This window comes from Onychomys torridus, chromosome 3 (assembly GCF_903995425.1).
Source record: "Onychomys torridus chromosome 3, mOncTor1.1, whole genome shotgun sequence".
Lineage (NCBI taxonomy): Eukaryota > Metazoa > Chordata > Mammalia > Rodentia > Cricetidae > Onychomys > Onychomys torridus.
Window position 1 is genome coordinate 53,678,071 of NC_050445.1, and position 13,664 is coordinate 53,691,734.

A 13,664-nucleotide genomic window follows, 5' to 3' on the forward strand; every position below is an offset into this window, starting at 1 on the left:
AACAGTATTTCTGTAATAAAGGTGGAAGAAGTTTTAGTCTGTGAAAGCTGAGAAAGTGGTTCACCATCATTGATAGGCATTCTAAGGTGAGGCATACTACATGAGAATAATTTCAATTCCAAAGAAATTTTGAGATAAGTTATTAAGAAAGTATTTCCTTCTTTTTTAATTTTATGTCATCAATTCCAAATTTCCATTTTATTAACATTATATCATGACTTACATTTAATTATGATGTCTTAGTTATTTTTCCTTTTCTGTGATAAAATGTCCTATAGGAACAATTTAAGGGAAAAAGAGTTTATTTTAGATGACAGTTCAAGAGTACAGCCCATCATTGTGGGGAAGTCACAGCAGCGGCAACCGAGGCAGCTGATTACATTGCATCTTGTTAAGAACCAGAGAACCACAAAAACAGTCCAGCATCCCTGCCAAGGAAATGGTGCCAACACTTGGCAGGTCTTTCCATGTCACTTAACCTAATCAAAAACAGTCCCACAGGCATACCCAGATGCCAGTCACCTGGGTGTCGCCAGCTTTCCTCAAGCTATCCATTGAGATTAACCATCCTAAGATATAAATAAAATTTATTAATTTGAATTTAATGTCTAAGTATCTAGAAAAAATCATTCCATTGAATAAATTAATTGTTTAGTTGCTTACTAAAGCTAATTGTTAACATAGGAAGAAACAACTTCTGGTGGTACTACAGACTACTCTAGAAAGGGGTAGTCTCCTGACCTCGGGTGGTACTATAAACTGCTCCAGGAAGGAGTCCTGCATTCTCAGGTTATTCTGAAGCAGAAACAGTCATTGAAACACCAAAGGGAGTTATTCCTGTTTCCTGGATATTCCACCAGATATAGTAATCATTTAATCTCTAGTGACACCCTTAAGTACAAGTATTGAGTGAAGATCCAACTTAATTTGTGTAAGTTCTTTTCCAACAACGATGTAAAGGAAATGCTTTTTAGATAGCCTTTCTTTCCTGTTTGCTCATTTACTTGAGATGCAGTCTTATTGTGCAGCATAGGCTAGGCTTAACTCACTTTATAACCTAGTCTGGCCATGAACTTGCCTCATCCTTCTAAGTGCTGAATTTCATGGCTGCACCAAACACAGCTCCTGGTTATTTGAATATATGGTATGCCAGAATTTCCTTGAAGTACCGTATTGCTCTGTTCTCCTGTGTCCAGATGTTTCTAATTGTACCATTGTGTGGTGCAGTGTCAGTGAACTGGAAACATTTCCATCCAGATGTTTTAATTGCACACAGACACCATCATTGGCTATTAACATTGACGACTGGAGAAAGGAATGACTTTTCTGAGTGAAGGTCAATTTTAAATTGTTTTTATCTCCTTTCATTTTTGTCTCATTTCATTTTATTCTGTAGTATTTCATGACAAGAAAATGAAACCAAAGGAAGAGGAAGTTTACACACATTTTATTTTAAGTTACAGTTTATATGAGCATCAAACACGAGTGTTTTATTTAATTCTTTGGGTTGATACCTTTCTGGTTTCCTGAAATATAATACCCATTAATCCATGTTTGCAGACACCTTGAAATATTTATTGAATAATACAATACAGATTCTAAAACATAATCTTCTTTTATGAATACTGGCACAAGTTCACCCAGCTCTGTGGAAGATTTAAGTAGAATGGCAGGGCAAGATCAGACATTGTTTACATCTCACCTCCAGCAAGATATAACTTTACTCTTGGCTGACCTTTAAGCAAAAGCAATGGTTATGTAACCACGTAAGCTAAAAACTAAACAGGAAAAGACAAGCGAGGGGTCACAGAGCTGGGAATGAACTACAAACTTACTCTATTTGTTAAACTTAGATTTTTATCATGTTGCTCAAAGAAACACTGAAGTTTCCCAAATGAAAAATGTGACTGATATTTTATCTTTGCTATCTGAATGTATGCATAAATATTTCAGCATTTAAGAGAAGTTATTTGGAAGTCTACAATAAAATTCATTGCAGTATCTTGCAATATTAACAGTATTCACTATTGACAAAGTCAAATTTTGGAATGAACTGCATTCTGTCATTGAATAAATGCCTGCGAATATTGTCCTTGAAATATATCATCTGAGGTTGTTCTGAAAGCAAATAGATTTATCTTTGGAAAATTTTAAACACAACATTTATCATTTGTAGCATGTAAATCAAATTAATAATAGCTTCATGGATTTTTTTTTCTATTGGGAAAATTCTTTCTGAGAAAAAAACAACAAAATAAATTAAATAGTACCACGCAGAAATAGTCTCAGATACTGAATTATCTTCATTTTAGTAATATATAAAATGTTATTAGCAAATTAAAGGTTTTTTATGTGTGTCCTGGATGAGTACCTAGTTTTTCCACAGAATTAAGTCACAATTTAGTATACTTTTATTTTCACATGTAGTAAAATCATCACTATGACTATATACATTATAAATACCACTTAAACAATGGAGCTATAACATAAATTACATTGGGAAATATATAAACAGAAAGGTTGAGTATGAGAGCTAAAATGTCACTGAAAGTGTGCTGTAAGTTCACAGATCAATAGCACATAGATTGCTTCAATCCAGTAGGAAACATAAAGGTATCCGATAAACAGTCAAAATACTATATACAAGTAGCAAAATAGACAATCATGTCTGAGTACCCAGAAGCAAGAAAACCTGAGTTTTGGCAGATGAAGAGTCCTTTGAACAGGACCTCTTCTCTGAAATGTTTTGACAATGAGCCAAAGAAGCCCACTGGATATATCAAGTCTCTTGACATGACTTGAAAGTTGGGTTTGAGAAGGTAAAAGGGGAAGCTGAAGGAGAACAAAGTTATGGAAAACCCCAATAACAAGGACACCAAGAATTCTAGATGGGGATCAATAATTGTCACATGACCAACAAGACCATATTGGAATTTGAGGATAATCAGTGTAGTTGCATTTGGAGAATGAATGAAAAGAATATAAGACCAGACTCTGGAAAAGGAATCATTTTGGAGCATGTGGCATTAGTATAAGTGAGAAACTGTAGTCACAATGGAGAAGTAAGGAGAAGAAAGATTTGAGAGTAGTTCAAAAGGCATCTAATTGAAGGTGCTCTGTGAAGAACAAGGTGGTCCTGGAGTTTACTGATACATAAACTTGGAAAGAGGACCAATTGTGGGAAGATAAAATGGTAAGTATAATTTTAGACATATTACTCACCTTTTGTAAAGCCTATATATAGATGTTAAATAAAGACTCTCTCTCTCTCTCTTTCTCTCTCTCTCTCTCGTGTGTGTGTGTGTGTGTGTGCATGTGTGTGTGTGTGTGTGTGCGCACGTGCACGCGTGTGCATGATGAAGCCAAAGAGGTATGTCCTGTCCTGCACTATACTCTCTGCCTTATTTCTTTGAGACAGGCTCTCTTGCAGGGTCATTGATTAACCCCTGCCACCACCACCCCTCCTTCCACACAGTTTAGGCACAAGAGTGGCCTTCCTCTGCTTTTGAGTAGGTGCCAGGTCTGAATTCTGGTCTTCATACCCAATTTCTTTCCCTGCCTCCATCTTGAGGATCCACCTTGAATTAGCTCTCAGCTACTGCTCCAGGGCCATGCCTGCCTGCCTGCTGCCATATTGTCCACCATGATAATTAAGGATTCTAACCTTCCGGAACCATGAGCCCTCAAATGCTTTCTTGTATAAGTTGCTTTGGTCATGGTGTCACCCATCAACAACAGAAAACTAAGACAGTGATGGAGCCATAATACTATTTCCAGAAAGGAATTACAAAAATGAGCAAAATAATTTTTTTCTAGAAAGGAATATTAGATTAGACTGCGGATGAAAAACATAATGAGACTAAGTCCAGACAGTACTTTTTATTAAAGAACTAAGGGGCAGCCAGATACTTTGTAGTGTTTTTCAGTTATTTTGTTTGTTAATTTGTGAAATTGGTGAGCCTCGTAATGTTAAGCTGTTTTTACAGTGTTGCAAGGTGATTTGTATTAAGAATCAGCTATGACTACTTCCTGTGGAGGAAAGATCCATAAATTACAGCTCAGGTTATTTGTCAGTTATGTAGTTTAAAAATTCTTTGGCAGTCAGGATTAAAATATGTGAATTGATCCTGTACTCCAGCTGAGGGGTCTGTGAAATTATAAAGATAATATGTTCAGTACAACATCTCCTGCTGCCTAATTTAAAGGTGCTGGGTAGGAGGTCAGAGAAAGAGAAGGCAGTTGGATGGCACTATTTGAAATATTTTAAATAAATGTTTTGGAAGAGGCTAAATTATTATGTTAAGGAATGACTTTTTTTCCCAAGCAGAATCATTATGTCATTTAATTTATGAGTGAGTGCATTCTTTGAGTCTTGGGGCTTCTGGTTCATCCAGGTTTCAGAACAACATTATTCTCTGTGGTGTAATGTTTAACAATTTCCTAATCATTTCAATGATCAGCAAGAAAAATTTATTATTTTATCCTTCTAATTTCTTCAGAAAATCTAGACTAATATGTAGAGAAATATATTTATATTTTTACAAGAATTCTTGACAATATTGAGTTATATTTGCTACTCAGAAACAATCTTGAACAACTTACAGATCCAAAGAGCAATAACTACAGTTGCATGGCATGAATCAAGACATCATGCAGTCTCTTAGTTTTACAAGGTAGATGTCCAGAATTAAAGGATTAATAACATCTGAAAACAAGTCAGTTAGGTTGCTTTGTTGCACAGAATTTCTGATACTCAAAAAGACTCAAATGTATTACAGGATAAAAATAACTTCAAACTTGTAGTAAAGATGAAATAAACAAAAACATGGACAAAAGGGAGAAGGAGTCAAAAATAAAGAAAATGACACATGATAAGAGAGTGTCACCCACTGAAGATTGGCTCAAAATGTTCTCTAAGCTTGCAACACTGGTGGGCTTATATTTCATTAGAAAGCTGATGGCATCCATGAAGAAAAAGTGAGGTCCTAGTATAGAAATCTGTTGATTCATAACCTGTGAGAAGAAAGAGGGGCTACTTTTAAAAAGGAGGGATGGGGAGTTCACATCATTCACTGGGAACAGGGTGAAGAGTTCCCCACTATGTCTAAGGAGGCCCTCATCTTCACAACAATGCCTAAGTTGCTGTTGTGAGGGTGGATTATGGGAATAGGGAATCACTAAATTTCAAACTACAAATATAATTTCTAGCTTATAAAATGAAGAACCCCAAATCTACTTTTGTTTCATTCTGAAAACTATCAGTACAATGTACAAACCTCTTTTTTTTAGTTTCATTTTATTTTATTTAAATAACATTTTTTTTTCATTTATTTTACATGCCAACCCCAGTTTCCCCTTCCTCCTGTTCTCCCATCCTCTCCATGACATCCACTTCTCCTCAGATTCCATTCAGAGAGGGGCAAAGCTTCCCAGGGACTTGAACAAAGCATGGTACATCAAGTTGAGACAGGACTGAATTCCTACCCTAGTATCAAGGCTGGATGAAGTAATCCATCATAGGTAACAGGTTCCCAAAATCCAGCTAAGCACCTAGGCCCACTACATATGTGTAATACTTGTATAATTTGGTCTCTTTGTAAGGCTCCTAGCAGTGAGATCAGGACCTGTCCCTGGAGATTAGCAAATCTCTTTTTAAAATTTATTTAAAATATAGTGGCTGTAGACAAATTTCTAAACAGTCATATTAAATAAGAAACACAGAGCCAAATACAAAGGTAATAGCCAAAGAGATCAGAAAATTAGCAAAGAGCCATGACTACCTTATCTTACTACCTCACCACTATTGCTTTCCCAGAGGGAGCTTCTTCCTGTCTGATTTGTGTTTTTATTGCCTTTTTATTCTGCCTCCTCATTGGCTCTAAGCCCAGTCACATGACTTCCTTGTCACTGCCTATCTATACAGACCTCCATGTCTCTATAGTTGGTACTGATATTAAAGGCCCGTGTCACCATGCTTGGCTGTGTCCTTGACCACACAGAAACTCTGCCTACCATGTGATCTGATTAAGGGTGTGTGCTACCACCGCCTGACTTCTGCTTATAGCTTGCTATGTGACCTCACTATGTGACCTCTGATCTCCAGGCAAACTTTACTTATTAACATACAAATAAAATCACATGTCAGCACAATTAAAATATCATCACATTTCCCCCCTTTATTCTAATAAAAAGAAAAAAGCTATAACTAATATAAGAAAAACTACATACAATAAGTACAATAACTATATACACTATATACAAGCAATAAATACCTCAACAATGTCTAGTCCATTTGCATTTGACAAACTCATAGAAACACTGCTTGGTGAAATGCTCCTTCAGGTTCCTGCTTTGCAGATGAAACTGCCAAACATTCTACAGGACACAGAGAGAAGTGACTGAGAGACTCTAGACCTGTGGGCTAAAGACAGATGCTCCAACTTTACAGAAGAACTTTGGATAACAGTCCAGGCAGCCAGCTGTCTCTGTCATTCTAGATTTTTGAAAGTTGCTTATAATTAACTTCCTGTTTACTTAGGTAACATTGTTTCCTTCTGAGGTCTTTGATGTAGTTGAAGACTAGATATTTATAATTTCTGTAGTTATGGTAAAAGATAAATTAGGTATGAAAACTTAGACTCACAAATATATGATAGATAGGATATCTTCTTTAATTTTGCCAAATATAAATAGACTAGCTATTATAACTATAATTCTTGCTTGATAATTGTTTCATTACATATAATTTTACTATGTTAAAGTTAAAACCTTCCTTTTCAAAAAAAAGAAAAGAGGAAGTGGAAGGCTGGGTCAGGAGACACTGCTAGCTGCCGCCATGAGAAGCAAGATGTAAAGTACACATCTGAGCAGCTGCAGGAACTGTGTGGACACAGAAAACTTCAACTACAAATGACAATGTTTCCCTCTTCCCTCTCTTCCTTTCTACCCTCCCTTGGTAGTCTGTTCCCTACGTTTATAACCTTTTCTTCTTTAACCATTGTTGTTTATACAGATTTAAGTGGATAAATATAGACACCACTCTGGGACTCCTTGGATTCTGAGCTCAGAAGTTCAGATGAGTGCGCTGGTTAACTCTCTTCAGAGGACCTTCTTCTTGAAGTATGTGATAATGAACACAGAGACCCACAACTGTACAATACATATAGGGTAACTTTGAAGCACTGAGTTCTAAATTGGATGTCTTTATCACACCTCTCCCCATCAAAGCTTGAGGATCTACATGAAAAGGAGGCAGAAAGATTGCAAGAGCAAGAGGTGCTAGATGATTTCAAGAAAACAGAGACTTGTAGACACAATGGGGCTTAAGCACAAAAAAACTCAAAAACTATGACGGCATGACCAAAATCTGCATAAGTTCAAGCCAGACAAAATCCCAGCACTGAGAAGGGAAAGTAGACACAAAGTCCAACCACTAGCCAACCTAATTGCAGCTGGCAGCTTCTGGGAGAGTGTTTTAGTTAGGTTTCTATTGCCAGGACAAAACACCATGAACAAGTCAAGTTATAAAACAATGCATTTAATTGCAGGCTCATGGTCCTAGAGGGTTAGTCCATGGCCATCATGGTGAAGAACATGGCAGCAGGCAGGCAGCAGTAATGATGGAGTAGTAGCTGAGATGGACATAGTGATCCTCAAGTTAGATGCAGGGAGGGTGAAACTAGTCCTGGTATGAACTTTTTAACCTTTAGTGTTCACACCCAGTATCACACCTCCTTCAACAAGGCAATACCTCTGAATTTTTTCTAAACAGTTCCTCTAACTGGAAAAGAAACATTCAAATAAATGAATCTATGGGGCCATTTTTATTCAAACCTGCATAGAGAGGAAAACTGAGTTTTCCTCAGTGGAGTGACATTAGATACATCAATCATGCTCTAGATAAGGCTTCATGCTCAGGATTAGGTGGCCAATGCAAAACAGAATGTATTTTTTGTGTTTTGTTTCATTTTTGTTTTTAAGACAGAGAAAGGACACCATATTGGATGAGTAGGAGGCAGTATCTGAGAGGAGTTGAGGAAGGGGAAATTATATGATTAAAAAATATTATATGAACTTCTCCAAAAAAAAAGTAAAAACATTAAAAAAGAGAAAAAAAAACAAAAAAACAAAATCAGCACACTGAGTCTGTTGAGTATGCCTGCATATATATTTCTAGGACTGTCTATTTGGTGTTGGATAACAAATTAGGGGGCTAATCCCTGAGGAATAGTAATTTTTTCTATCTCAAGAGTTGTTGATTGCTTGTAGATCTTCATCTAGGGGTGGGACTTTATGAGATTTCCCCCATCTGGATTGGATGTCAACCATTAGAATTGTTCAAATCCTGTTTAAGCAGCCATATTGTTGAGATTTCACAGGGGTGGATGTGGGGTAGCTTCCTTGTTATAGCTAGAAGTCACAATCCTATAGCAGGTTTTCTGGTCCTCTGGATCTTACAATCTATTTGTTCCATCTTCTTCTATGGATTTGGGTGTAGGAGTTGTATTTTAGATACATCAACGAGGGCTGGGTACCTCGATTGTTCTTTGTTCTTTGACTGGCTGTGGCTTTCTGTACTGGTCTCCTTCTGCTGCCAAAGGAGCTTCTTTGATGAGGGGGTGAGGTCTCTATTCATCTTGGGCATAGGAATAGCATTTATAATGCAGTTAGAAATCATACTGGTTTAGGAAAGTGGTAGCAATAGGTTCACTTCTAAGATCCACGACCTTATTAGCCACACGAAGTTAGCTAGGTTTCCAGTATCAACCATGATTTCTCTCATGTCAAGCAGGCCTTGAGTCAAATTAGACAGCTGTTGGTCTCCCCCAAGATAAAAATGCCACCCTTGTTCCTTTAGAGATATCTTGCCAGGCTGGTTATTGCTGTGGTTTATGGGTGTCACAGCTGGATATGGCCATTGATTACTTTCCTTGATAGCTTATATATCACCTTCTGTTGCTGTGAAAACCTTCAAGGAGGAGTATTTCTGGTCAGTTCTATCAAAAATTCTGAATCCTATGTCCAAAACTTCATCAACAGGGACTTACCTTTAACACCCGGGAAGTAATCAAGGGCAATAGCAAATGCTTTATATCCTTTGGGAGTCCTTGGACTCCCCTGGTCTCTGACTCCAAACAAGTTTTTTGTTTTGTTTTATTTGTTTGTTTCTTTGTTTGTTTTATGCCTGGTGTTGAAGTTTCTGTTAGGTAGTCCTGCTCCCAAATGGTATAATTTCATTCATATGTATAAATGTAATTTGGGGGAAAATATAAGATAATATGATTACTTAAGGCTTTTCAAAGACCCTTGTTGTTATTTATCCCCACTCCCTGGCCTTCTTCTGCCTCATTGATTCATGCTTCCTCACTGTTTTTTACATTTTCCCTGTACATCACCTTTTCCTGCTCTTCTCCTCTCCCCCATGATGGTCCCTTTTTAGTTTTCTTATTTCTGTGGTTGCTCCAGATTATGTACTCATATATGAAGTCTCTTCATAAGTTAACACACAGGATAAGGTTAAAAGTCTCTGAGATTCAGCCACATATGGATGAGTTTGCCTGAGTTTTATGAAAACTTCAAACAACATGATTTTGCTGAAGATCGTCCTGGATGACATTACTGTAGACCAATTCAGAAAGTTTATTTTTGTGAAGAATCAGTGAAACATTGACTATAAACAGGTTTCGTTTTCTGCAACATCTGAAATAGTCTTTTTCTATATTATTATGCATAATAATTTTTAAAATGTTTTGAAGAAGTATTTCAAATATTTGAAAAAAATTATAGTAGCATCAAATGGTAATTTATCTTGATGTGACTTTGAAAGTACTTATGTGAATAGAGCCTAATTGAAATATATCACTGTGATTGATTATACCTACAATTATTTATTTGAATTTCAAGAATGAGAACCCCAGTCTACTTATTTTATGCATGTTTCATATAACTTTAAATTAATACTTACAAAGCAGATAAGATTTGTCTATATTTAAACATGAAGTGAAGTTAGTGACATGGGATTGCAAATTTGTCAAAAGAAATGGGAGAAAACTAAAGAAATCCTTGGGGAATGGAAAACATTCAAATAGAGAAATGTTACATAATAAGATATGGTCATTAAAAATGGTGATTTTTGCGAATATCAGGTATTACATTCATTTACAAATATACATATACAGTTTTTATGCATGATTTTTATAAACTATGTTTGGTACATGGTACAAATTTTCAAGTAATTTGTAGAGTAGCCAATCTCAAGTGTACATCACACCTGTGTGTCTACTGACATGTAGCTGAAAGTTTTCCTAGACTCTAGGCCTGTAGGCTGAAGAATGGATGCCCCAACATTGCAAAAGGACTTTGAGTAACGGTCCAGGTAGCCAGCTATCTCTGTCATTTCTGTCATTCTAGATTTTTGGAAGTTGCATATAATGCTCCTCCTGTTTACTTAGGTAATATCATATCCTTCTGAGGTCTTTGATGCAGTTGAAGATTAGTTATATGCTGTGGGATGTTCTGTATGCTGTGAATATGTGTTGCTCTGATTGGTTGATAAATAAAACTGTTTGGCCAATGGTGAGGCAGAATAGGGTTAGGCTGGACATTCCAACTAGAGAGGAGGAAGGAAAAAAGAGAAGAAAGGAGCTACTGCCAGCTGCCACCATGAGAAGGAAGATGTGAAGATACCAGTATGGCAAAGTATGGATTCGTAGAATTGGGTTAATTTAAGGTATAAGGACTGATAACAAGAAGCCTGCCATGGCCATAGTTTAAAAATATTATTAGCCTGTGTAGGTTCATTTTCGTCTGAGTGGCTATGGACTGTGATGCTGCAGGAGCTGGACAGGCACAGGAAAACTTTCAGCTACAGTTATAATTATAATTTTCCTTGGTTATGATAAAAGATAAATTTTAGATATAAGCTTTAGACTTATATAGATATAAGATATAAAGCTTTAGACTCACAAATATAGGATAGATGATAGAATATTTTCTTTAAATTTGCCAAATACAAATAGACTAGCTAGTGTAACTGTAATTCTTGCTACTTAACTGTTTTGTTGTATGTAATTTTACTGTGTTGAAGTTAAAACTTCCTTTTGAACAGAAATAAAAGGGGAAATAATGGGTGATGCCGTTCTGTATGCTGTGAATGTGTTATTCTGATTGGTTGATAAATAAAGGTGTTTGGCCAATGGTAAGGCAGAATAAGGTTTGATGGGACATTCAAACTAGAGGGAAAGGAAGGAGAAAGGCAGTCAGAAGAAGTAAGATGTAAAGTACTGGTAAGCCATAAGCTACATGGCAAAATAAAGATTTATAGAAATGGGTTAATTTAAGATGTAAGAGCTAGCTAGTGAGAAGCCTGAGTCATTAGGCCATATAGTTTAAAAACAATATAAGCTTTCATGTGTTTATTTGAGTCTGAGTGGCTACAGACTGGGTGGGACATAGGAAAACTTTCAGCTACACTGTCCATCTTTAGAGATCCATGTACTACAAGGCATTTATATCAGAGCCCTCAATTATGCCACACAATTCAGAAGTGATAGAGTGAGCATTCTTAGCTATAAATGGCCAATGTTTCTCATTGAGTACATTTTAGGGGAGGGACCTCTCTTTTGATGTCAAATAAGAAAGTGCTTTTTGAAAATTAGTATTTTCAAAAATTCACAGCTCATTATTTGGTTGGATATCTTTTGCTTTGTTCATTTGGGGGTCTGTTGTCATTATAAGCAAGGAGACTAGAAGAAATTATTCTCTATTCAGGGTTTGTGAAAATCCAAAGATAACAAATTAAGATTCTGAGAACTAAAAAGCAATGAAGAAATTGAAAAGCATTTTATCTTGGACCAAATGAATTTTAAGTTCTCTCTCTCTCTCTCTCTCTCTCTCTCTCTCTCTCTCTCTCTCTCTCTCTCTCTCTCTTTAATGGAATGATGGAGTCTGAAGGTGGACTCACAGCTTTCCGACTGCTCCTCAGATCCATTGTGCCCAGTGTCATCCACACATCTGTAGCAAGAAACCTGCTGTGCTCTCCCTCACTGTCCGCACCCCGAGGACCATCAAGCTCTTCTCCTGTACCTTCCCACCCCAACTCATCCCGTTACTCAGCCTCCAACACCAGTAGGCATTCACTGAGAACACATCAGCTAAGTGGAAGAGGCAATCGCGTAAGCTACCTGAAGACTCTCATCGCTCCCTCCTCCCCTCCGAACCCAGTCTAGTCTCTGTTTCCCTAGATCCCCTAGTTTCATCCCCAGTGTTGCAACAGAAGACCAGCTGCGGCCTTCCTTGACCCCTGCACACATTTCCTGGGTATCCCACAGTCCATCCCCTCCAAACCTTCGTCCTCTTGGTCACTATATTCCAGGCCACAACTCCACCAGGCACGCCCCCACCCCTGCTAACCCGCAGGACACTACTGCCAGAAAACCAGGCAGGCTGCCCGCAAACCTTTGTTCAGTCTCTGTTCCCCCAGATCCAAACCCCAGGCTCAGCCCCAGCTCTGCAGTAGAACACCTGTGGCAGCCTTCCCTAGGGCCTGCAACCATCTCTTGTGTAGCTGTCCTACCACAGAAGGCCCTGAATATTCCAAAATAGCTGAAGCAGAAGAAACAGACCTTAAAAATAACAATATGAATATAATAAAGATTCTTTTCTTTAAATTTTTTTTATTATGTGTTTTAATTTTATACGTCAGCCATGGGTTCCCCTGTCTTCCCCCCTCCCGCTCCCACCCCCACCTTCCCTCCATCCCCTCCCCTCCATTCCCATGTCCTCCAGGACCAAGGCACCCGTGGGGATTCATTTAAACCTGGTGGATTCAGTACAGGCAGGTCCTGTCCCCTCCTTCCAGGCTGAGCAAAGTGTCCCTGTGTAAGCCCAAGGTTCCAAACAGCCAGCTCATGCACTAAGGACAGGTCCTGGTCCCACAGCCTGGGTGCCTCTCAAACAGATCAAGCTATTCAATTATCTCACTTATCCAGTAATAAAGATTCTTAAAGAAGAAATGAATAAATCCCTTAAAGAAATGCAGGAAAACACAAACAATTGGAGGAAATGAATAAATCCTTTAAGGAAAGACAAGAAACAAATGAACAACAGTTGAAGGAAATGAATAAAAGTGTTCAAGACATGAAAATAAGAACAGAAGCAAAAAACAAAACACAAATGGGGGAATTTCTGCAAATGAAAATTTAGGATTTTCAACAGGAACTACAGAGGTAAGCTTCACCAACAGAATACAAGAAATAGAAGAGAGACTCTCAAGTATTGAAGATACAATAGAAGAAATGGATACAAAGATCAAAGAAAATGGTAAATCTTAAAAAAAAAATTGACACAAGACATCCAGGAAATCTGGGACACTATGAAAAGACCAAACTTAAGAATAATAGGATTAGAAGAAGGGGAAGAAACCCAGCTCAAGGGCCCCAAAAATGTTTTCAACAAATTCATAGAAAAAAATTTTCCTAACCTAAAGAAGTGGATACCTATACAGGTACAAGAAGAATACAGAACATCAAATAGATTAGACCAGAAAAGAAAGTCCCCTCAGCACATAATAATCAAAACACTAAACATACAGAACAAAGTATATTAAAATTCATAAGAGATAAACACCAAGTAACATACAAAGGCAGACCTGTTAGAATCACAAC